This window comes from Rhinoraja longicauda, chromosome 21, assembly GCF_053455715.1.
Source record: "Rhinoraja longicauda isolate Sanriku21f chromosome 21, sRhiLon1.1, whole genome shotgun sequence".
NCBI classification, from domain to species: Eukaryota; Metazoa; Chordata; class Chondrichthyes; order Rajiformes; family Arhynchobatidae; genus Rhinoraja; species Rhinoraja longicauda.
Genome location: NC_135973.1, coordinates 5,052,753 through 5,078,567, shown reverse-complemented (window position 1 = coordinate 5,078,567; position 25,815 = coordinate 5,052,753). Strand labels below are relative to the sequence as shown.

At 47.2% G+C, this 25,815-nt stretch overlaps 1 protein-coding gene across 2 annotated transcripts in view; it reads right to left on the bottom strand.

Moving 5' to 3' along the window:
* rnf216 (ring finger protein 216) overlaps nt 1-18,193 on the bottom strand; it is a 131,127-nt gene extending 112,934 nt beyond the window's left edge. Inside the window, exon 1 of one of the 2 annotated variants that reach the window (XM_078418419.1) lies at nt 18,097-18,193. The gene's annotated coding sequence lies outside the window, so the exon portion shown is untranslated. The remainder of the gene's footprint in view (nt 1-18,096) is intronic. The other variant, XM_078418418.1, reaches the window with a different exon arrangement.
* Between the last annotated feature and the right edge of the window lie 7,622 nt (nt 18,194-25,815).

Below are 25,815 nucleotides of genomic sequence, written 5' to 3'. Positions count from 1 at the left end.
GAGTAACTCAGAGGGTCAGGCAGCATCTCTGGAGAAGAAGTGTGAAGAAGGGTCTCGACCCGAAACATCACCAATTCCTTCTCTCCAGAGATGCTGCCTGACCCGCCTAGTTACTCCAGCATTTTGTGATACCTTCGATTTGTACGTGCATCTGCAGTTATTTTCCTACAGGTTTGTAGGTTAATTGGCTTAGGTAAAAATTGTAAACTATCCTCGTGTGTAGGATAGTGTTAGTGCACTGTTCCGAGTGGACTCGGTGGGCCAAAGAGCCTGTTTCTCTAAACTAAATTGTTTGGAGTTGGAGTATCTTTTTCAGGAGTTACTGGCAAGTCTACTTTGACGTTTCCACAAGCCTCTGGGTGGAATTAGATATGGGAAGAAATGTCTATTATGCCTTTATGGATCGAGTTTCAAGTGGATGGATCGGATTTTAACTTTAGACTAAAACAGATCGTCATTGAAAATGTAGATCTCACTGCCTGAATGTTTGAAGCAAAAGCAATTATAGATATTTAAGCAAAGGTTTGATGCAGGACTGTGGTTGAAAGAACAAGAGGAATCTGAAGATTGAGGTGTGATGGGGAAGTGAAGGGGTTGAAGAAGTCAGGAACTCACTGCTTGAAAGGGTGGAGGAATCCGGAAACCTAAGGATGAACACCCCATGAGCTAGATGTGTTTTCAAAGTGTCTTTGCGGCATTTCTTCTAACTCTGGATCTCCAGTCTTGTGAAAACAGAGAGCACAATGTTTGCTTGGGAATCTGGATCCACAAACCATGTCCAGTTCATAAGGAATTGGTGGACAAGAACCTATGGTCAACATTAATTACAGTGGCTTCAGCACAGATGCCATCATTAATGGTGCAAATAGGCCCACATGATGCAAAGGAATTTCTTGGGTGCCAAGGAAGTAGGTAAACATGATCCTTCGAATCTTGACCCTTGTGGCGATGTTGGTAAATCAAGCAGATTTCATAGGTAGGGATGATGATTTTCTTGCAGAGAGAGGTCTATCTCTTCTTCCTTTGCTCACGATCAGCAGGAATGGACTTGATTTTGTGAATCCCTCACTCAACATTAGCATTTTGAGAAATTAGGCTACAAAGATAACAGGCAACTTGATTGTGCATCAATGCCACATTGTGGTGGATCGACCTGATGGAACATCTTAGTCATCTTAATGTGAAGCAAGAAACTTGTGCTACGAAATCACACACACACACACACGACGAATGGAGATCTGAAGGTTAATCAGCTCAAGCACACAAGGACGGCATTGTCATCAGTATACCAAAAATCAATTATGGATGCATCAGAGATTCAATGCAGAAACAATGAAGAATAAGGAGCTGTCCATTCGGCATTGAATTGGAAGCTATCCTTAATGAAGGGCCCATTTCCATGCTAAAGTCTAAAGTCACTCCTTAAATTTAAGACCATTATAAAGGCTGACAATTTAGTGGTGAATCAAGCAAATGATTTTCAGACAGGACCTTAGACAAAGGCAACATTTACCCCCTCAGGCAAGCGCAAGAGGTCACAACCCATCATGTCAAGAATAACAGGCAACAGCCCTGCAATTAACCACAAAGAGATTTTCCTGAGTTCAAATGAAAATTTTACAAATCTGCTGATCAGCTTTATTGATAACCAAAAGTGATTTTATTCACAATCCAGTTTTTAAAAATATTCATAACTACAATGAAGGATTTCGAGAAGGAGGTAAAGCTCAAATTCTCAATGTCAGCTATGTAAACAACAGAAGTAATTCTTCTTTTGAACCCAACAAAAATTTGAATGTACTTTATTTCTAAATTTCCTGCAACCATTACAACTCAAAATAGACAGGGTTGTGGTTTTGAAGATTGCACGGCATAGGATGGGCTACACAGAATAACTCCTAGTATAAAATAATAAACTGCAGGCGCTGGTTTATAACTCTGCTCTTTCTTTTCCTTGCTCTTTAAATAAGCATTGTCATTATTAACAGTTCTGGCTAAAATCTTGAAAAGATGTTTAAAGGGTGGAGTTAGAAAGTCAGAGCAGACTACAAATGATCCACCTACAATAACATGTAGAACTAAATAACTTATTATTTCAAAATTAAACTTTATTCAGAATGAAACATATATCCAATGCAAATATTTGTGCAAAAACTCTTCAAATATTCTCAGTGTCTATACATTCAATAGTGTCACACTCAGTAGTGATCACACCTATCCTTCAGGAAAACACCCTTGCTGCTCATGTGGCCCCCTGCGGTAATATCCCTTCCCTTGTGTGAGCGGTGTTCTCACCGGACCCCAGCCTGTAGTCCTGCCCCCATAGAGCCTTGGCATTGGATGCACCAAGCTTCAGTGCGTCCCTCAGCGCATGCTCCTGCAGTCTGGAGCGGGCCAACTGGCAACATTCCCTGGCAGGCATTCACGTGTGAATAACTTCGTGGCTCCGGTCACGTGTGGCTGCGCCTAACGGCTGCGGCTCTCTGGCAGTCTGTTTGTCTTTTTTTTGTGTGTGTCGGTGTTGGGATGGTTTTTGTTTCTGTTTTTGGCTGTGTATGTGTGGGGGGTGTGGGGAGGTGTGAGGGGGGTGGGGTGGGGTGGGGGAAACCTTTCTTTTATTGGGTCTCTTCCCCGGGGCGCAGCTCGGCCGCTGGGCCTTCCATCGCCCGCGGGGCCTTCCAGCTCGGCCGCTGGACTTAACATCGCCGGCGCGGCTCGGCCGCGGGACCTAACAGTGCCCGGCGCGGCTCGGCCGCGGGGCCTTCCATCGCCCGGTATGGCCGCGGGACGGTTCAGTGCTCGGTGCGGCTCGGCCGTGGGGCCTTCCATCGCCCGGTGCGGCTCGGCCGCTGGACTTAACATCGCCGGCGCGGCTCGGCTGAGGGACGTTTCAGTGCCCGGTGCGGCTCGGCCGCTGGACTTAACATCGCCGGCGCGGCTCGGCTGCGGGACGTTTCAGTGCCCGGTGCGGCTCGGCTGCGGGGCTTAACATCGCCAGCGCGGCTCGGCTGCGGGACGTTTCAGTGCCCGGTGCGGCTCGGCCGCTGGACTTAACATCGCCGGCGCGGCTTGGCCGCGGGACGTTTCAGTGTCCGGTGCAGCTCGGCCGCGGGACTTAGCAGCGGCCGCGGTGCCTTCCATCGCCCGGCGCGGCTCGGCCGCAGGACTTAACATCGCCGGCGCGGCTCGGCCGCGGGACGTTTCAGTGCCCGGTGTGGCTCAGCCGCGGGGCCTTCCATCCCCTTGCGGGGGCTGTGCGTGTCGGTTGCCTCGGTAGGGGTCGAGCTGCCTGTCCGTGGGCGCGGGGGGGATGAGAGTGGAAGTTTTGTTGCCTTCCATCACAGTGAGGGGGTGTTTGGAGTCACCTTTCTTGGAGTACACCCCTTGTAGTAGCAGCAGCAATCAGCAGTAGCAGCAGCAATCAGCATTAGCAGCAGCAATCAGCAGTAGCAGCACCAGTAGCAGCAAGCAGCAGTAGCAGCAAGCAGCAAGCAGCAGCAGCAGCAGCAGCAGCAGCAGCAGTAGCAAGCAGCAGCAAGCAGCACCAAGCTGTGTTGCTTGGGAAGTAGTGTGTGGGGATTGTGTGGGGATAGTAAGGAGTAAGACCTGTGTGATCTCCCGGACTAGTTTCGATCGCCTAGCTTGGGGTCGGAGAGGAATTTCCCGGATTTTTTCCCAAATTGGCCTGGGTTTTTTATCCGGTTTTTCGCCTCTCCCAGGAGATCACTCAGTTCTTTTGGGTGGGCGGTTGGAGCGGTTGGAGTAGCGGCCGGGCGGTAGGTTTAGTAACCGAGCGCAGGGCTTTGTTTGGAGAGTATGACTGCCAGGGCAGTTTTTTGTTCTGGGTGTCAGATGTGGGGAATCTGGGAGTCTGATAGTCTTCCAGACATCCACATCTGCGCCAGGTGTGACGAGATGGGGCTCCTAAGGGACAGATTGATGACCTCCGTCTGATCAGGGAGAGTGAGGAGGTTATAGATAGGAGTTACAGGGAGGTGGTCACTCCTAGACCACGGGAGGTAGACAGGTGGCTCACTGTTAGGGGGGGCAAGGAACAGAGGCAGGGACTAGGGAGTACCCCGGTGGCTGTACCCCTTGGAAATAAGTACTCCTGTTTAAGTACTGTTGGGGGGGACAGCCTACCTGGGGGCAACGACGGTGCCCGGGCCTCTGGCAAGGAGTCCGGCCCTGTTGCTCAGAAGGGTAGGGAAAGGAAGAGGAGAGCAGTAGTAATAGGGGACTCTATAGTGAGGGGGTCAGATAGGCGTTTCTGTGGACGCAGTCGGGAGACCCGGATGGTGGTTTGCCTCCCTGGTGCCGGTGTCCGGGATGTGTCTGAGCGTGTCCAGGATATCCTGAAAGGGGAGGGAGAGGAGCCAGAGGTCGTGGTACATATAGGTACCAACAATATAGGTAGGATAAGGGAAGAGGTCCTGAAAAGAGAATTCAGGGGGCTAGGAAGAGAGTTAAAAAAAAGGACTTCCAAAGTAATAATCTCAGGCTTACTGCCTGTGCCACGCGATAGTGAGAATAGGAATGGAGTGAGGTGGAGGATAAATACGTGGCTGAGGAACTGGTGCAGGGAGCAGGGTTTCAAGTTTCTAGATCATTGGGACCTCTTCTGGGGGAAGTATGACCTGTACAAAAAGGACGGGTTGCATCTGAACCCGAGGGGAACCAATATCCTGGCGGGGAGATTTGCTAAAATAACTGCGGAGACTTTAAACTAGTACGGTTGGGGGGAGGGACTCAAACACAGATAGCTAATAGGCAGTGTGTGAGGCAGGAGGCAGAAAAGGGAAACACTCAGACCCAATATGTAGGAGAGAAAGAAGGGAAAAGAAATAAACTGAGAATAAGAAATGATGGGTCCCTTAAATGTGTATATTTTAATGCTAGGAGCATTGTAAGAAAGGTGGATGAGCTTAGAGCCTGGATTGACATCTGGAAGTATGATGTTGTGGCGATCAGTGAAACATGGTTGCAGGAGGGTTGCGATTGGCAATTAAATATTCCAGGATTTCATTGTTTCAGATGTGATAGAATCGGAGGGGCAAGAGGTGGGGGTGTTGCATTGCTTGTCAGGGAGGATATCACAGCAGTGCTTTGGCAGGACAGACTAGAAGGCTCGATTAAGGAGGCTGTTTGGGTGGAACTCAGAAATGAGAAAGGTTTAGCAACACTTATAGGGGTGTATTATAGACCGCCAAATAGGGAACGAGAATTGGAAGAGCAAATATGTAAGGAGATAGCAGATATTAGTAGTAAGCACAGAGTGGTGATTGTGGGTGATTTCAATTTTCCGTATATAGACTGGGAATCACATTCTGTTAAAGGGCTGGATGGTTTGGAGTTTGTAAAATGTGTGCAGGATAGTTTTTTGCAGCAATACGTAGAGGTGCCTACCAGAGAAGGGGCAGTGTTGGACCTCCTGTTAGGAAATGAGATGGGTCAGGTGACGGAGGTATGTGTTGAGGAGCACTTTGGGTCTAGTGATCATAATGCCATTAGTTTCAATATCATTATGGAGAAGGTCAAATCTGGACCAAGGGTTGAGATTTTGGATTGGAGAAAGGCTAATTTTGAGGAGATGAGAAAGGATTTAAAAGGAGTGAAATGGAAATTGTTGTTTTATGAAAAGGATATAATAGAGAAATGGAGGATATTTAAAGGTGAAATTTTGAGAGTACAGAGTCTTTATGTCCCTGTTCGGTGGAAAGGAAAGAATAATAATTTGAAAGAGCCGTGGTTTTCCAGGGAAATTGGACACTTGGTTCGGAAAAAGAGGGAGATATACAATAAATATAAGCGGCAGGGAGTAAATGAGGTTCTTGAGGAATATAAAGAATGTAAAAGGAATCTTAAAAAGGAAATTAGAAAAGCGAAAAAAAGATATGAGGCTGCTTTGGCAAGTAATGTAAAAGTAAACCCCAAGGGGTTCTACAGATATGTCAATAGCAAAAGGATAGTGAGGGATAAAATTGGTCCATTAGAGAGTCAGAGTGGACAGCTATGTGCTGAGCCGGAAGAAATGGGGGAGATATTAAACAATTTCTTTTCTTCGGTATTTACCGAGGAGAAGGATATTGAATTATGTGAGGTAAGCGAAACAAGTAGAGTAGTGATGGAAATTAGGAGGATTAAAGAAGAGGAGGTACGGACACTTTTGAAGAATATAAAAGTGGATAAGTCTCCAGGTCCTGATAGGATATTCCCTAGGACATTGAGGGAAGTTAGTGCAGAAATAGCAGGGGCTATGACGGAAATATTTCAAACGTCATTAGAAACAGGGATGGTGCCGGAAGATTGGCGCATTGCGCATGTTGTGCCTTTGTTTAAAAAAGGTTCTAAAAGTAAACCTAGCAATTATAGACCTATTAGTTTGACGTCTGTGGTGGGAAAATTAATGGAAAAGATACTTAGGGACAATATATATAATTATTTGGATAATCAAGGCCTGATTAGAAACAGTCAACATGGATTTGTGCCTGGAAGGTCATGTTTGACTAATCTTCTTGAATTTTTTGAAGAGGTTACCAGGGAAATTGATAAGGGCAAGGCTGTGGATGTTGTCTATATGGACTTCAGTAAGGCATTTGACAAGGTTCCACATGGAAGGTTGATTAAGAAGGTTAAATCGTTGGGTATTAATAGTGAGGTTGCAAGATGGATTCAACAATGGCTGAATGGGAGATACCAGAGGGTAACGGTTGACAATTGTATGTCAGGTTGGAGGCCAGTGTCTAGTGGAGTGCCCCAAGGATCTGTGTTGGGTCCACTGTTGTTTGTCATTTACATTAATGATCTGGATGATGGTGTGGCAAATTGGATTAGTAAATATGCAGATGATACTAAGATAGGTGGAGTAGTTGATAGTGAGGTAGATTTTCAAAGTCTACAGAGAGACTTGGGCCTTTTGGAAGGGTGGGCTGAAAGATGGCAGATGGAGTTTAATGCTGATAAGTGTGAGGTGCTGCATTTTGGTAGGACAAATCAAAATAGGACGTACAGGGTAAATGGTAGGGAATTGAGGAATGCAGTGGAACAGAGGGATCTGGGAATAACTGTGCATTGTTCCCTGAAGGTGGAATCTCATGTGGATAGGGTGGTGAAGAAGGCGTTTGGTATGCTTGCCTTTATAAATCAGAGCATCGAGTATAGAAGTTGGGATGTAATGTTGAAATTGTACAGGGCATTGGTGAGGCCGAATCTGGAGTATGGTGTGCAGTTCTGGTCGCCAAATTATAGGAAGGATGTCGACAAAATGGAGAGGGTACAGAGGAGATTTACTAGAATGTTGCCTGGGTTTCAGCACTTAGGCTACAGAGAGAGGTTGAACAGGTTGGGTCTTTATTCTTTGGAGCGTAGAAGGTTGAGGGGGGACTTGATAGAGGTTTTTAAAATTATGAGAGGGACGGACAGAGTTGATGTGGGTAGGCTTTTCCCTTTGAGAGTGGGGAAGATTCCAACAAGGGGACATAGCTTCAGAATTGAGGGACAAAGGTTTAGGGGTAACATGAGGGGGAACTTCTTTACTCAGATGATTGTGGCTGTATGGAATGGGCTTCCGGTGGAAGTGGTGGAGGCTGGCTCGATTTTATTATTTAAGAGTAAATTGGATAGGTATATGGCTAGGAGGGGATTGGAGGGTTATGGTCTGAGTGCAGGTAGATGAGACTAGGTCAGGGAGAATGGTCGGCGTGGACTGGTAGGGCCGGACAGGCCTGTTTCCATGCTGTAGTTGTTATATGTTATATGTTATATGTTATATGTTGGTGTTGGGGTCGTGTGTCCTGTGTTCTTTTCTTTTTTGCTGTGTCTTGTGACTGCTGAAATTTCGTTCGGTATTTATACCGAATGACAATAAAGTTCTGTTATACTGTTATATACCTGCACCTCCTCCAACCTCATCTATTGCATCCGCTGCTCTAGATGTCAACTTATTTACATCGGCGAAACCAAGCGCAGGCTCGGCGATCACTTCGCTCAGCACCTGCGCTCGGTCCGCATTGACCAAACTGATCTCCCGGTGGCCGAGCACTTCAACTCCCCCTCCCATTCCCAGTCTGACCTTTCTGTCATGGGCCTCCTCCAGTGCCATAGTGAGGCCCACCGGAAATTGGAGGAACAGCACCTCATATTTCGCCTGGGCAGCTTGCAGCCCAGTGGTATGAACATTGACTTCTCCAACTTTAGATAGTTCCTCTGTCCCTCTCTTCCCCTCCTCCTTCCCAGATCCCCCTTTATCTTCCTGCCTCCACCTATATCCTTCCTTTGTCCCGCCCCCCTGACATCAGTCTGAAGAAGGGTCTCGACCAGAAACGTCACCCATTCCTTCTCTCCTGAGATGCTGCCTGACCTGCTGAGTTACTCCAGCATTTTGTGAATAAATTCCCTGACATGCATCTCGTTCTGCTGGGACACCTTTCACCGCCAAATCGATGATCTCCCAGCAGCACTTGAAGCTCGGGTCCAAATCTGTCCCTGGGAATAGCCTGTAAATCAGCAAGTCCTGTTATGGAGCTGTAATAAATTTGCTTAAATTTGTTAAGATTAAAACATGACATAATGGATGTTTGGACTTTAAGCAACAGATATCTTCTACTTGGATGTTTTGTTTTTAATCACCAATTACTTCCTCGTCTTCTCCGAATTTATCATATCATATCATATATATACAGCCGGAAACAGGCCTTTTCGGCCCTCCAAGTCCGTGCCGCCCAGCGATCCCCGTACATTAACACTATCCTACACCCACTAGGGACAATTTTTACATTTACCCAGCCAATTAACCTACATACCTGTACGTCTTTAAACAGCTCAAATGGAATCGAGATGCATCAAACGGATTTGCAAAGACATTATATGATTAGTTCGACATGCGATTAAATAAATCGGCTTTAAAAGATGGGTGGAGACAACTTTTTTTCTTAAAAAGTGAGTCATAAAGCATCTAAAGCAACTACAGTAAATGATTTACCTACCAAGTTCCCAAAATATGAACAAGAGAAATGTGATCTATTTTTTAAATATTGTTTGGGAAGCAAACAGTTCTTAAGCTGAAGAATTTAAGTGGAGTCTTCATTCAAACTTGGGAATTTCATCAGAAAAAAAGAACTAAATTTGGTTTAGCACCCAAAAAATAAATAGGATAATTATTAAATAAAGAATGGAAGCAGATCTCTTTTTTTTTGCCTAGAAGGTGGGTGAATTCTGGAAAAAATTGCCTGAATTGGTGTTGTAGACAGCCACATGCACAACAATGGTGTCTCTGGACAATATACCTGAATGGCCAAGACACATAGGTCTATGGACCAAGTGTCAGTAAATAGGAATGATGCTGATGGGGCAAAGGCTGCCAGACTCGCTGAGTTACTATTGATGGGTGCATGTCCTCCTCAGGTTACAAAACCCCAACAGTTGTACAGCCCAGACGTACAAATGAACAAAGAGCTTTTGGGGCCTGCAGCACATAAAACAACTTGGACTTTGAAAATGGCGCCAAAAACCTGGCAACTCCTGTACATTTTCATATTATTTTATTTATTTCATATTTCAGATACAGCGCGGAAACAGGCCTTTTCGGCCCACCAAGTCCGCACCGCCCAGTGATCCCCACACACTAACACTATCCTACACACACTAGGGACAATTTTTACATATACCCAGTCAATTAACCTACATACCTGTACGTCTTTGGAGTGTGGGAGGAAACCGAAGATCTCGGAGAAAACCCACGCAGGTCACGGGAAGAACGTACAAACTCCTTACAGACGGCGCCCGCAGTCAGGATCGAACCTGAGTCTCCGGCGCTGCATTCGCTGTAAAGCAGCAACTCTACCGCTGCGCTACCGTGCTACCCATGTCTCAATGGACTATTTCTATACACTTTCTACTTAATCTAGGATTGTGCGTATGTATATTCATCGTGTGCTGAACTGTATGCAAAAAAAGAATTTCACGGTACCTTGGCACATGTGACAATAAAGAGCCATTGGCCGTTTGTATGGAATTGCCAGCTGCTGCAGGCACCTTCTGCCAAGTGTGAACTCAGTATGCAGCAGCATTTGAATGGTCGAGTTAAATGCTCTGCATAAACCATATGTTGCCGTTGGCTGGTCTGTACTTTTATCTAAATACTAGACCAAGTGGGGCCCAAACCTCTCCTGCATTGGTGCAGCACTCTCCCCCCTCCCTCCCTCCACCCCCCTCCCTCCCTCCACCACCCTCCCTCCCTCCACCCCCCTCCCTCCCTCCACCCCCCTCCCTCCACCCCCTCCCTCCAACACCTACCTCCACCCCCCTCTCCCTCCCTCCGCACCCCTCCCTCCCTCCACACCCCCCCTCCCTCCCTCCACATCCCCCCCTCCCTCCCTCCACACACCCCTCCACCCCTGCCTCCACCCCCCTCCCTCCATCCTCCCTCCCTCCCTCCCCCCATCCTCCCTCCCTAGGAGATAGATTTAAACTTTTAACTTTAAAATATAACACCAATTTCAATGAAACTTCTTCCATTAGCACCAAAGGGACAACGATGAGTAAGGTGGCCCTAAAATTGTCGCGCTATCGTGTACCGTTTTGGCTATAGTTCAGGAACAGACAAACAAGTTTTAGTATGTAGATATTGCCATACGGTCACATTTCCAGCATGCAAACTTCTCGGGATACAAACAGTTCTGAGGAATGGGACCCACCCTGTTGTAACTGGGGAGGACGTGTACAATATATTTGGCATGGACATTGTGGGCCAAAGAGGCTATTTCTGCACTCAATGACGGTGAAGATGCTTGGTGGGGCAAGAAGGACAGGCAGGCTGAGTTACCACTGATACCCACGTGGCACTATGATATAATCATGATAACAAAAACTGGATTCACGGATACAGGTCCGTGCATTAAATATTGGAGACATTTTAAGTGTCTGAGAACTACAGGGAAGCAAAGAGAAGAAAAGGCTCGCGGCAGTGAACAAACAGAAGACCACAGTATTCCACGTTATATTGCCAGAGAGAGATGTCACAGAGAGTTCAAACTAGTTAAAGTTAAGAAACAGGAGATGAGATTCAACTGGAATACCGAGTTCAAGTCTGGTCATCACATTACAGTAAGCATGCGAGCCCTTTCCAGCGAGACTTGAGAAAAGAATTATTCCTGGAATGAGGGACTACAGTTACAAGGATTTGAGAGGCTGGGTGTGTTTTCTTTGGAGGGGATGTCTGAGGGGAGGACCAAAATAAATATATAAAATGAGCAGGAATTAGGCCGAGAGGATAGCTGGAAGCTATTCACCTTGATGGATTCACCTTAAAGGCCGCAAGTATAAAACAAAGGGGAAAAGAATTAAGAGAACGATACAGAAGTGGGATTGTCAGGACCCATTGTGAGGGAGGGATCTGAATAAGTATATGGTGAAGGAAAAAATTGCAAAGGTATAGAGATGAGTTGGTTCTTAATTACACTAGTTATACATTGTACTTTTAAAAAAAACTTTGAACATGAAGGGTGCAAATGCGGCTGGAAACGTGGCAACTTGTGTACTGTCTTAGTGTAATCTAATATCCTTAACTCTTGTATTTAAGTATGACTGTGCCGATGTATACAAGATTTTTACTGAACATTTTACTCTGCAAAAAAGAACTTCACTGAACCTAGGTACGTACGGTGGACAATAAAATACCATGAACAATTTTAAAACAATAAACGTAGCAATCTTTCTGTTGTCTAGCATTAATCACCCACTCAGAAGAGATCAAGGACTGTTTCTACAATCTCTTTTGTATGTAGAAAGGAACTGCAGATGCTGGTTTAAACTGAAGATAGACACAAAAAGTTGGAGTAACTCAGCGGGTCAGACAACATCTCTGGAGAAAAGGAATAGGTGACGTTTCGAGTCGAGATCCTTCTTCAGACTGAGAGTCAGGGAAAGGGAAACAGGCCATTGTTAGCTGTGGGCAAGGTGAAAACAAGTTACAGACAATGAGACTAAACAAGACAACTTTGAAGCTAGTCCAACTGGGTGGGAGAGGGTTAGAGAGAGAGGGGATGCAAGGGTTACTTTTGTATGTTTGATTTATTCCCCTGATAATAAACAGCGAACAAGCTTGTCTGCCTGTTGTGGGCTTATTTCAAAACCATTAGAGATTCACAACCAAAACGTATCAGTAAATAGGCAGTGACTCAATGGTGTTGCTAGTTTTAAAATATTATCCATTGTGAAGCATATCAACTGGGTGGTGGATACATATGCGTTTGTACACAGTTGTAAGAACATTAAAAATAAGATTTCTGAGAACGAATGGACAATTCTGTGTGATGTTGTGAACGTCTGGCTTGACTGAGAGACGGGTTTTAGAATGTCTAATGGTTTTGCAATTATCCCAAAGGGCAGCAATGCTGGGGCTGTTTATTATCAGGTGAAACTGATTTTAGGAGCTGTCCCTAATCTTTACTTTAAATGTAAGAAAATAACTGCAGATGCTGGTACAAATCGACGGTATTTATTCACAAAATGTTGGAGTAACTCAGCAGGTCAGGCAGCATCTCAGGAGAGAAGGAATGGGCGATGTTTCGGGTCGAGACCCTTCTTCGAAGTAACTCAGCAGGTCAGGCAGCATCTCAGGAGAGAAGGAATGGGCGACGTTTCGGGTCGAGACCCTTCTTCGAAGTAACTCAGCAGGTCAGGCAGCATCTCAGGAGAGAAGGAATGGGCGACGTTTCGGGTCTCGACCCGAAACGTCGCCCATTCCTTCTCTCCTGAGATGCTGCCTGACCTGCTGAGTTACTCCAGCATTTTGTGAATAAATACCTAATCTTTACTTTATTCTTTACTTTAACCATAACCATAACCATAACCATAACAACACTTTATTGTCACTCGGCACAACACCGAGCGAAATTTCAGCAGTCACACAAAATACAGCAAAAAAGAAAAGAACACAGGACACCCGACCCCAACACAAACATCCATCACAGTGACTCCAAACACCCCCTCACTGTGATGGAGGCAACAAAACTTCCCCTCTCTTCCCCCCGCACCCACGGACAGGCAGCTCGACCCCCTACCGAGGCAACCGACACGCACAGCCCCCGCAAGGGGATGGAAGGCCCCCCCGGCCGAGCCGCCCCGGGCACCGAAACGTCCCGCGGCCACACCGGGCGATGTTAAGTCCAACGGCCGAGCCGCACCGGGCACTGAAACGTCCCGCGGCCGAACAGCGCTGACGATGTTAAGTCCAGCGGCCAAGCCGCACCGGGCACTGAAACGTCCCGCGGCCACACCGGGCGATGTTAAGTCCAGCGGCCAAGCCGCACCGGGCATTGAAACGTCCCGCGGCCGAGCCGCACCGGGCACTGAAACGTCCCGCGGCCACACCGGGCACTGAAACGTCCCGCGGCCACACCGGGCGATGTTAAGTCCAGCGGCCAAGCCGCACCGGGCACTGAAACGTCCCGCGGCCGAGCCGCACCGGGCACTGAAACGTCCCGCGGCCGCACCGGGCGATGTTAAGTCCAGCGGCCGAGCCGCACCGGGCACTGAAACGTCCCGCGGCCGAGCTGCGCCGGCAATGTTAAGGCCCGCAGCCGAGCCGCACCGGGCACTGAAACGTCCCGCAGCCGAGCTGCGCCGGCAATGTTAAGGCCCGCAGCCGAGCCGCACCGGGCACTGAAACGTCCCGCAGCCGAGCTGCGCCGGCAATGTTAAGGCCCGCAGCCGAGCCGCGCCCCGGGGAAGAGACCTAATAAAATAAAGGTTTCCCCCCGCCCCACCCCCCCACCCCACCCCACACCCCCACCCCCACCACACATACACAGCCAAAAACAGAAACAAAAACCATCCCAACACCGACACAAACAAAAAAAAAAGAAAAAAAGACAACAGACTGCCAGAGAGCCGCAGCCGTTAGGCGCAGCCAACTCCTATTTCTGAGATACAGCGTGGAAACAGACCCTTCGGCCTACCAAGTCCAGTAATCACTCCGTACACTAGAACTATCCTACACACTAGGAACAATTTTACAGAAGCCAATTAACTTAAAAATCTATACATCTAAGGAGTGTGGGAGGACACTGGAGCACCCGGAGAAAACCCACGCGGTTACAGGGAAAACTTACAAATGCCGTACAAACAGCCCACCTAGTCTGAAGATGGGTCTCGACCCGAAACGCCACCCATTCCTTCTCTCCAGAGACGCTGCCTGTCCCACTGAGTTACTCCAGCATTTTGTGCCTATCTTCAATTTAAACCAGCATCAGCAGTTCTTTCCTACACCCCGTAGTGATGAATGAACTCGGCGCTGTAAGGCAGCAACTCTATCGCTGCACCACTGTGTTTCCCTATTGACCTGCTGAGTAACTCCAGCACTTTGTATCATTAGATGCATACAAGTAGTGAGAACAGACAGAGCACAACTATACTAACGTTAAGAAACAAGCTGCCTCCAGAAAAGAATCCTAGTCTAGATTTTAAATATAGAATGTCTGAATGATTGTCTCATGCAAAGAATAGAATGACTGTACTGTTCACAGCTCTTGATCTAGAATGGGATGATTATATTACAATAGCAGTCAGTGTCATAACCACATCATTTGAAATTAGAATGGAAACTAAAACTAATGATTGCCCACTTCCTTCGAAACAGTCACAATCTCATTATATTACAGGACACATGTTGGCACTGAACTCATCTGAAACACTGGATTTCCAATGTTCACAACAACCCAAGATTAATTAAGGATCAAATTAAATTATGGAATGTACTACAAAAAGAATGCACAAGCTGCAAGCAAGATTGACAAAGTTATGGCAAAGTAACATGTACTTTTATTCGTGTAGGAAAGATGCTGGTTTAAACCCGAAGATAGACACAAAAAAGCTGGAGTAACTCAGCAGGATCTGCAGCATCTCTGGAGAGAAGGAATGGGTGACGTTTCGGGTCGAGACCCTCTTCAGACTGAAAGTTACGGGAAAGGGAAATTAGAGATATAGACGATGATGTTGAGAGATATAGAACAATGAATGAAAGATATGTAAAAATGTAATGATGATAAAGGAAACAGGCCATTGTTAACTATTTGTTGGGCGAAAAGGAGAAGCTGGTGTGACTTGGATGTGGGGCGGTTTAAAGAATTTTGAAGTTAGAGAATTTTTATTCATAATTTTGGGGGAAAAAACAAACTATATTCACACTTGTTACACATTTTTAGAAAGGTCTAAATCATTCCATAACACAATGCCCGTGAGATATTTTACTGCATTTTTGTAATCCACAATACATATCCTTCAAGGAACCACAACAGATGGAAGCAATCCAGGTCACCATCTTGCTTCATAACTTTGGTGTAGAGACACACAAGTTGGGATTGGGTGGATAGGGGACGGGTCCCGAGAGGCGGCTACCAGTGAGGTGCCTCGGGTGGCTGTGAGGAAGGATCCAGATTGTTGGGATGTGGGGTTTGTTGCATGACATGAGGTGAAGTACATTGAGCTAAACTATCTAGCATTTAGGAGAATGGAAGGCAAATTAAGTGAAACATACAAAATTCTTCCAGCAATAATATTCCTCTTGGGAATGAAAGGGGTCAGTCTCAACTCAAGCAGATGGCCATTCTGGGCAGATGAGAGGAAATACGGGAAGTCAATCTTTGGAATCTCTGGCAGCTCAGGCGCATGGTGCTGAGTGACAAACTCTGATGATTATTTCTTATGCACTTCGGCTAGAACCCTTTCAAGCAACTGAGAGGACAACCAGAGGCCTTGCAAGAGGTGGAGAGGACATGAAGTGATTTGAATGGGATATGTCCTAGGTGAGGCTGACGCAGTGAGTCAGCAAGACAAAGGAGATAGTGATCGACTTCAGGAAGCAAAGCGGTACACATACCCCAAAGTGCGTTGACGGTGCCGAAGTAGAGATGGCTGAAAACTTCAAATTCCCAGGAGACAATATCACCAACAATTTCCCCTGGATCACCCATATATGAAGCAACAACCAATAAAGCACATCAATGCCTCTACTTCCTCAGGTTTCAGAAGTTCGGCATGTCCCCTACAACTCTCACCAACTTCGACAGATGCACCAAAGAAAGCATTTTATCAGGACGCATCACAGCTTGGTTTGGGAACAGCTCCATCCAAGACCCCGAGAAACTGCAGCGAATCGTGGACGCAGCCCAGACCATCACACAAACCAACCTCCCTTTTATTGACTCCATTCATGTCTCACGTTGCCTCGGCAAGGCCAGCAGCTTAATCAAGGATGAGTCACACCCTTCTCCCATCAGGCAAAGGTATAGAAGTGCGAAAACGCACATCACCAGATTCAGGAACAGTTTCTTCCCAACTGTCAACGGGCTATCCTTGATCGGACTTTGCTGGCTTTACCTTCCACTAAACATTATTCCCTTATCATGTATCTATACACTGTAAATGGCTGTAAATGCAATCATGTATTGTATTTCTGCTGACTGGAAAGCACGCAGCAAAAGCTTTTCACTGTATCGCGGTACACATGACAATAAACTAAACTGAACTGAACTTTAGATGGGGTATGGTGGGAAAAATTCAGGGGCAAAAGCCAATTTCTGAATGGCAGGACATATGTATGCAGACCTTTTTGAGCGGTTATAGTAGGATATGTACACAGTGTTGGCTGACTTTGAGTGTAGAGGATACCGTGTAATATCTCCAATGGTGAGGGCAAGGGCTGGTATCCGGGGGTACAGTGGGATATATCAGGGATATCTGACTTTAGAGAGGGTGGAGTGAGATATGTGCAGGAATGAGGGCTGATTTTCTAGTAGTGGGTACAATGGGGTACATATCTTGGGGTGGGGGCTTCTTTTAGAGTACAGGGGGTGCAGCAGGATAGACGCAGTGCGCATGGGCAAATACGTGGGGGGGAGAGGGGGGCAAGGGGTGGTTTTAGAGCACAAGGGTACAGTGGGATACATCCAGGGGCAGGGTATATTTACAGGGATATGGGGTATATGCACTGGGCACTGTGTGTGTGTGCAGGGCACAGGATATATGCAGGGGCAAGGGCTGGTTTTAGAGCACAAGGGTACTGTGGGGTACATCCTGGGGCAAGGTATATATCCAGGGATGTGGGGTATATGCACTGGACACAGAATATACATGCAGGGCACAAGATAGATGCTGGGGCAAGGGCTGGTTTCAGAGTGCTGGGATATATCTATCCTAGGGCAAGGGCAAGGGATATATCCAGCAGCAGGAGTTTTAGATTGCAGTGCTAGAGTCGGATATATGAAGGGGTAGAGTTGGAGAAATGCAGTAGCAAGGGAGATATGGAGGAGTGACGGTAAAATCCAGGGGCAGGGGTTGGTTTTAGAGTTACAGGTGGGGGGGGGGGGGTATCCGGGGGGAAGCTGTGTTTGCTGGGGATAACAGTGGGAATGAGTGTGTGTGAGTGTGTACAGAGGAAGGTGCCCGGTGCCAAGGTTGGGCTGCCCAGTTGCCAGGTGCAGCTGGCACCCGGGTCTGACAAGTCCCCACTCCCCCCTCTCTCTCCTCCACTCCCCCTCTCTCTCCTCCACTCCTCTCTCTCCTCCACTCCTCTCTCCTCCACTCCTCTCTCTCCTCCACCCCCCCTCTCTCTCCACCCCCTCCTCTCTCCTCCACTCCTCTCTCTCCTCCACTCCTCCACCCCCCCCCCTCTCTCCACCCCCTCCTCTCTCCTCCACTCCTCTCTCCTCCACTCCTCTCTCTCCTCCACTCCTCTCTCTCCTCCACCCCCCCTCTCTCCACCCCCTCCTCTCTCCTCCACCGCCCCCTCTCTCCGCCCCCTCCTCTCTCCTCCACTCCCCCCCCCTCTCTCTCCACCCCCCCCTCTCTCCACCCCCTCCTCTCTCCTCCACTCCTCTCTCCTCCACTCCTCCCTCTCCACCCCCCCCCCCTCCCCTCCACCCCCCCCTCTCTCTCCCTCCCTCTGGGGAAGGAGTTCCTCGCACCAACTCCGAGCCGAGGGCTGTTGTGAGGAGAGGCCGATCCCGATGGCGATGCAGCGCCGCCTCTGCCCTTCCACTGCCCCAGCCCCGAACGTCACAAGTGGCCGCGGCTTACAAGACCGCCGCGCTGCCTCACCGTGCTGTCCGTCTGTCCGGCCGCCAGGCGCCGCGTCCCGTCGCGTCCCATCCCATCCCGCTCCGCAGCCCAGGGCCCCGGCCTCACTGGCAGGAAGTGACGCACTCGCGCCCTCCGTCTGACGTCAGTCGCAACCCAGCGGAGCACACTTTGGGAGTTGTAGTCTCTAATCTCCTGGCCAGTTCCCACACTGACCTGAAGATTCAAGATCAAGATATCTTTATTTGTCATCCAAAAAACAAGTTTTTTGGACGAGATTTAGTCACCCAATAATAAAAGCAATAAAACAAGCAAATTACACAACCCCAACCAACACAAAAAAAAAGAAACATCCATCACAGTGAGTCTCCTCCAGTCCCCTCCGCACTGTGATGGATGGCTAGAATGTCTTTTCCCTTCCCCTGCCGTCTTCTTCTTAGAAGAAGTCTGAAGAAGGGTCTCGACCCGAAACGTCACCCATTCCTTCTCTCCCGAGATGCAGCCTGACCTGCTGAGTTACTCCAGCATTTTGTGAATAAATCGATTTGTACCAGCATCTGCAGTTATTTTCTTATCCCACACTGACCTCTGGGGCCGGGGCTTGGTCTTGGTCTTGGTCCCTGGTCCCTGGGGCCGTGGGTCTGGGTCTTGGGTCTTGGGTCCCGGGTCCTGGTCCACTGTCACAGGCCCAACGCAAATTGGAGGAACAGCCCCTTATATTTTGCTTGGGCAGCTTGCATCCCAGTGGTATAAACATTGACTTCTCTCATTTAAAGTAACCCTTGCTTTCCCTTTCTCTCCATCCCACCCCCATCCTAGTTCTACGACCAGTCTGGCTTATGGTTAAGGTGAAGGGGAAAACATTTAAGAAACAGTGAGACAGGTACATGGATAGGACAGGTTTAGAGGGATATGGACCAAGCGCAGGCAGGTGGGACTAGTGTAGCTGGGACATGTTGGCCGGTGTGGGCAAGTTGGGCCGAAGTGCCTGTTTTCACACTGTATCACTCTATGACTGTCCCTCTGATTAAATGTTATCCCTGTATGCTTCGTTGTCACCTTCTCCTTGCTAACAATTATCTTTTCTACACGTTCCTTGATTTACATCCACTTTGATGTCTCGTTTTCACACCTTACACTTCCTTATCTCTGTGTCTCCCACTCCCCTAACTCTCAGTCTGAAGAAGGATCTCGACCCGAAATGTCACCCATTCCTTCTATCCAGCGATGCTGCCTGTTCTGCTGAGTTGCTCCAGCATTTTGTGTCTATCTTCGGTGCAAACCAGCATCTGCAGTTCCTTCCTACCTACACTGACCTTTCTGTCTTCGGCTTCGGATGTTGCCAGGACTCTAGGGTCTGAAGGATATATAGGGAGAGGTTGAGCAGGCTTGGACTTCATTCCTTTAAGCGCAAGCCGGTGGGGGTGATTTTATAGAGGTGTACAAAATCATGAGAGGAATAGATCGGGCAAACACAGTCTCTTGCCCAGAGTAGAGGAATCGAGAACCAGAGGACATAGGTTTAAGGTGAGGAGAGAAAGATTTAGTTTAGTTTCTAGATACTGCACGGAAACAGACCCTTCGGCCCACCGAGTGTGTGCGACCTACAATCCCCGCGCTATAATACTATCCTACACACTGGGGACAATTTACAATTTTACCAAGCAAATTAGCCTACAAACCTGTCGGAGTGTGGGAGGAAACCGGAGCTCCCGGAGAAAACCCACGCAGGTCACTGGGTAAGTGTACAAACTCCATACAGACAGCACCCGTAGTCAGGATTGAACCCGGGTTTCTGGCGCTGTGAGGCAGCAACTCTACTGCTGCTCCACCGTACCGCCCCAAATCTACGGCATCTGGTATTTCCAGGCGGAATCCCATCCAAGTACTGACCAGGCCTGAGCCTGTTTAGCTTCCGAGATTAGACGAGATTGAGCGTTTTCAGGCTTCCATCGCCCGGTACGGCTCGGCCGCGGGACCTTCCATCTCCTTGCGGGGGCTGCGCGAGTCGGGAACCTCGGTCGCCTCGGCAGAAGTCGAGCTATCTGTCCGCGGGAGAAGCATGGGGGAAGAGAGAATAATTTTTTTTTGCCTTCCATCACAGTGAAGGGGTGTCTGGAGGAGTCACTGTGATGGATGTTTGCGTTAAAATTGTGTGTCTTGTGTCTTTTACTCTGTACTGTTGTGGCTGCGTGGCAAATGATTTCCGTTCAATTCATTTTGAATGACGATAAAGGTAATTCAGATTCAGATTCAGATTAGTATGGCCGTAGACATATGGGACCTGAATAGGAACCTGAGGGGTAACTCTGGTTACAGAAAGGGTGTTGTGTGTATAGATCAATTTGCCAGAAGAGGTAGTTAAGGCAAGTACTGTTGCAACATTTTTTTGTCATTGTCGTTGTTAAATGTACGTTTTGTTTTATTTTTAATTCTGTGTATGTAGGGGGGTGGTGGGGGGGGGTGGGGGAAACCTTTTTTTCAATCTCCTCCTCAACGGAGATGCGACCTTTACCGTGTCGTATCTCCGTTCGCGCTACGGCCTAGCATCGTGGAGTCGGCGGCCTCCAGCTGGGATCGACCTCGAAGACTCCGGTCGCAGGGCCTGGACTTACCATCTCGGAGGCTTCGGCCGTTGGGCCCTGCAGACCGCAACATCGGGAGCTCGCAGGTCCCTGGCTGGCGACCGGCTTTTGGGAGCTCCAGCCGTAGCAGCTTCGACCGCCCCGAAGCGCAAGGTACGATCAACCCGCCCGCAGGCCCTTCATCGCCCTGCTCGGCTCGGCTGCGGCATTTTCCCTCGCCCGGTGGGGGCTCAGGCCCTTCATCGCCCTGCTCGGCTCGGCCCTGGGACTTTCCATCGCCCGGTGGGGGCTCAGGCCCTTCATCGCCCTGCTCGGCTCGGCCCTGGGACTTTCCATCGCCCGGTGGGGGCTTCAAGGGGTTGGGAGCCTCGATCACCTCGTGGCGCCACGGGAGAAGAATGAGGAGGAGATAAGACTTTGCCTTCCATCACAGTGAGGGTATGCCTGGAGCAATCACTGTGATGGCTGTTTTGTGTAAAAAATTGTATCTGTGTGTCTTGTGCTTTTTGATGTCTGCTGCCGGACCCTGACGTGAGAGGACGCTGGCGTTGAGTATTCGCCGCTTTTCCGTCAGGATAGTTTGTCTGTTTGTTTCTATGTTAATTGTATTTGTAAAGCGCTTTGAGCATGTGATAAGGCGCTATATAAAATAAATATATTATTATTATTATTATTATTATAACATTTAAGAAACATTCAGACAGGTTCATGGATAGGACTGGTTTAGAGGGATAAAGGCCAAATACAGGCAGGTGAGACTAGGGTAGTTGGGGTATGTTGGTCGATCTGGGCAAGTTGGGCCGAAGGGCCTGATTTCATGCAATTTTCACTCTACGACCAGAGATGCTGCCTGACCTGCTGAGTTTTGATGACTTTTGATACATTGCTCTGTTAGCTGCTCATGTTAGTTGATTGTTGACAGCCCCACTTGTTTACTGATCTTACTAAAACAGAGAAGCGCTGCCGCTCTTTTTTGATCAGCAGTGAAGAGGGAAGTTCTGTGTTCATGGGGAGAGGAAAGTTATGAAAAAGTGTGTACAATTGAGAACAATTTTGACAAAGTAATTAAAGATAAACTGTTCTGATGGATAAATTGATCAATAACCCAGGACTCAAATACAAGGCAAAGGAGAGAGATGAAATTAGGACAATTATTTCACTCTGAATTGTTTGGATCCAAATTCACTGCCTGAAAGGCTGACAGAAAAGGTTCTAAAATGATTTTCTGAAGGGGCTTGAATAAGAACGTAAGCACAGCTAAATTAGTGGGCTCGGGGAGAAAATCGGACAGATGAATGTATTGGATACCTCTTACAAAGAGCCAGTCTGCGCTGTGTCATTCTGATGCTAAATATACCATGTGTGTCTTTTCAATCAGTTGTCAGTTTAATTTCCCTTGCCTCTTGCTCTAACTGTGCATTTATATTGATGTTTTGCACTGAGGTCTGTTCAATTGTTGTATTAACCTCTGATACTATTGTCAGAAAATCTCACGTACTATTCTGAAAATGCATTCAAATCTTGAAATCTAAATTACCTCAATCTCAGAGGAGACCAACACTTAGAAAAATAATTTGTTCTTGAAGCAAGAGATGGCAGGTGTCCTGCACAATTGGGAAGCCATATTTCCCATTTGTTGCCTTGCTTACGAAGTATGCGAAATATTAAGAAACTAGACACCAAATGCTGGAGTAACTCAGCGGGACAGGCAGCATCTCCGGTGAAAAGGAATAGGTGACATTTCGGGTCGAAACCCTTCTTCAGACTAAAATGTTTCTTCAGACTTCTTCAGCCAAAATATTAAGAATAATGGAGTTATAAATTGGAGACCTTTATGGTTGAAATTGTCGTTGATAAACACAACAAATGCAATAATGTTAGGTAGAAAAATGATTCCACACTGGGTAAGATATTGCACTGCACTAGAATGGGCAAAATATCCATGCAAAATCCCCATCGTGCAAATGTACCTAACTAGGTTTTTCCAAATTTAGATTAATTTTTTTAATATTTAGAAAGACGGGTCAGATTTCTCTTTTTCAAATTATTGTATTATGGCGTAATAAAAAATGCCTTTTATTAAAACGAATCTGCATTTTTTAAAATGAGATTTATCACGTCCGATTAAACATACATGAGTCAAGCCATGAATTATTCGGGTTTTTCGGAGTGTTAGTATTGTGTAAATCACTGATGTTTATCAACGACTTTAATCTTGAGTCTGAAGAAGAGTCCTGACCTGAAATGGCACCTCTCTATGTTCTCCAGGAATGCTGCGTGACCCGCTGAGTTACTCCAGCACTTTGTGTCCTCTTGTATATTAACCAGCGCCTGCAGTTCCTTGTTTCTAGAAGTCTGAAGAAGGGTCTTGACCCGAAACATCACCCATTCCTTCTCTCCTGAGATGCTGCCTGACCTGCTGAGTTACTCCAGCATTTTGTGAATAAATACCTTCGAGTTGTACCAGCATCTGCAGTTATTGTCTTATATATATATATATATATATATTCACAAAATGCTGGAGTAACTCAGCAGGTCAGGCAGCATCTCGGGAGAGAAGGAATGGGTGACGTTTCGGGTCGAGACCCTTCTTCAGATAACAGCATCTGCAGTTATTTTCTTATATATATATATATATATTGTTTCTACTCTAATCCTTTCTTGTGCCTGACTGCTGCTTTACCTTGAGTGCTTGCTTCCTGCATCTGACTGATTTGGTCTATTTGCTCCCGCACGTTGGAACATGTTTACACACATGTAATAATTGATCAAATGACAGGGTGCGTTCAGTGATGCTGCATGTTAAGGGCATGAGGCATCTCTGATGTTGCCTCATGGGTGTTAGCTTTGGAAAGGGCACTAACATCAGCAAAGGAGTTGAGAAGAACTCAATCCACAACGATAACGACACAGATAAACTTTCTCTCAGATTAAAAACAAAGATGTGATATTATGCCTGATGCCCTCTTCAATTGACAATGTAAAGGCTGAATGGCCAAGCCGTTACAACGTTCACCTTACTGATATTCTTGAAGCTTCTCCTTCCTCAGAACTTCATATCAAACAATCTTTTCGCCTCTACCTTCATTCCTCTTTTCTGATCTGACATTGTTTTGTTTCCCTTTCACCTCGAGCCTTTGGCAATTACTCCACCATTTGCCAATCAACCCCCCCCCCCCACACCCCTCCCTCCCCTCATCTGTATCTCCCTCATCTCACCTTGGTTTGATCCTGATGGAGTTTGTACGTTTTCCCTGTGACCGCGTGGGTTTTCCCCAGGTGCTCCAGTTTCCTCCCACACTCCAAAGCCAGATGGGTATGTAGGTTAATTGGTTTTGGTTAAAAAAATTGTAAATTGTCTGCAGCGTTTAGACCGTGCTAGTGTATATGGTGATCGCTGGTCGGTGTGGACTATGTGACCATCTATCACATTGGAGATCCTCGCACTATCTTCAATCGGACTTTACTAGACTTTATCTTGCACTGAACACATACCCTTTGTCCTGTACCTGTACACTGTGGACAGCTTGATTGTGATCACATATAGTCTTTTTGCTGACTGGATAGCACGCAATAACAAAAGCTTTTCACTGTACCTCGCTCGGTACACGTGACAATAATGAACTAAACTAAACTAGCCTTTTCAGTCTCTTCTCATATGACAGAACTCTCTTCCCAGGAGCCATCTGTTTAATCCACAAGGGACTCTCATGAGAGCAAGTATATTCTTTTTTGGATTAGGAATTTTGACACGTGGTATTTGTGGCAAAAGCAGAGCTTAAAACCCGATGCAGTTTCAATGCAGTTTCATTTTTAATCACAGATATTTTAATGCCATGAGGATTGAAACTGTGCTATTTAAATCACTCGCCCTCTCTTGGATAACTCTGGTAGGACTGAGTGGCACAGATTATTGACACGCCGTAAATGTCCTGGTCTCAGCCTCAATCAGCCACCCCTGATCCTGATCCGTGAGGGTTACTGATAAAAATAAACCAATAATACCATCATTTAGGTTTAGATTTTGGTTTATACAGACACCGTGATGTCACATGTCAGCTTTTGTGAGTCCAGTTGCATTCCCACGAGGACCCGGATCAGGTTCAACAACGACAAGCCCTGGTTTACAGAAGAACTCAGACAGCTCCGCCAGTGTAACGTTGAGGCCTACACGAGCGGGGATGCAGACCTCTACAGGCAGGCCAAGTACAAGCTGAGAAGAGGAATCAGAGCTGCCAAGGAAAGGTACTATGAGAAGTTGAGGAGCAAGTTCTTCAGTGTGGAAGGGCTTGCAAGAAATCACCAGCTTCAGCTGACCAATGACCTGAATGAGTTCTACTGCAGGTTTGATAGACAGAAACATAACCCTGGTACCCCTCCCCCACCCACTCCTCCCAATCACCACCACACCTACTTACAGCCTGACTCCAGTCTGAAAGACTGGGCCCTCCCCCACTACCCACTCCTCCCCAATCACCACTTCACACCCACTTACAGCCTGACTCCAGTCTGGGCCCTCCTCCACTACCCACCCCCTCCTTACTGCCCGACATCAGTCTGGCCACTTCTCCACCACTGACAATAGAAATTGAGGAGGTGGAAAGGCTATTCAGGAGACAGAAAGCTTATTATTGTCACTGTTTCCGTGCTATGTCTTTCAATCAAACAATCTTTTATGGCGAGTCCGAAAACTTGTTGGTTGTAGAAGAAGTTTATTGCAGCCGCAATATTCGAATACAGAGTTAAACAACAAGGTAAAGGACAACCATCAAAAACTTACTGTCTTCTTCGAAGACTTCGCCGAACTGCTATTTCGGGCGCCAAAAGCGCACATGACATCGCTGGCCAATCAGCGATGTCGCTCCCTGGACCAATCCCCATGGTCGCGTTCACACGTGACCTCGCTGGCCAATCCGAGGGTTCGACGACCTGGGCCATTCTCTATTGTCGCTACACTATCGTATATGAATAGGGGAAAAAAATGCCACCCATTCCTTCTCTCCCAAGATGCTGCCTGACCCCCTGAGTTACGCCAGCAGTTGTGTCTACAATCTATCGTACATTCTGAGCCAGGAAAGAATACAGAGGCAAGGAACAAATGAAATGTTCAACACGGACAAACTTTAATGTATCTTTTACATATGGTTTCGCTCAA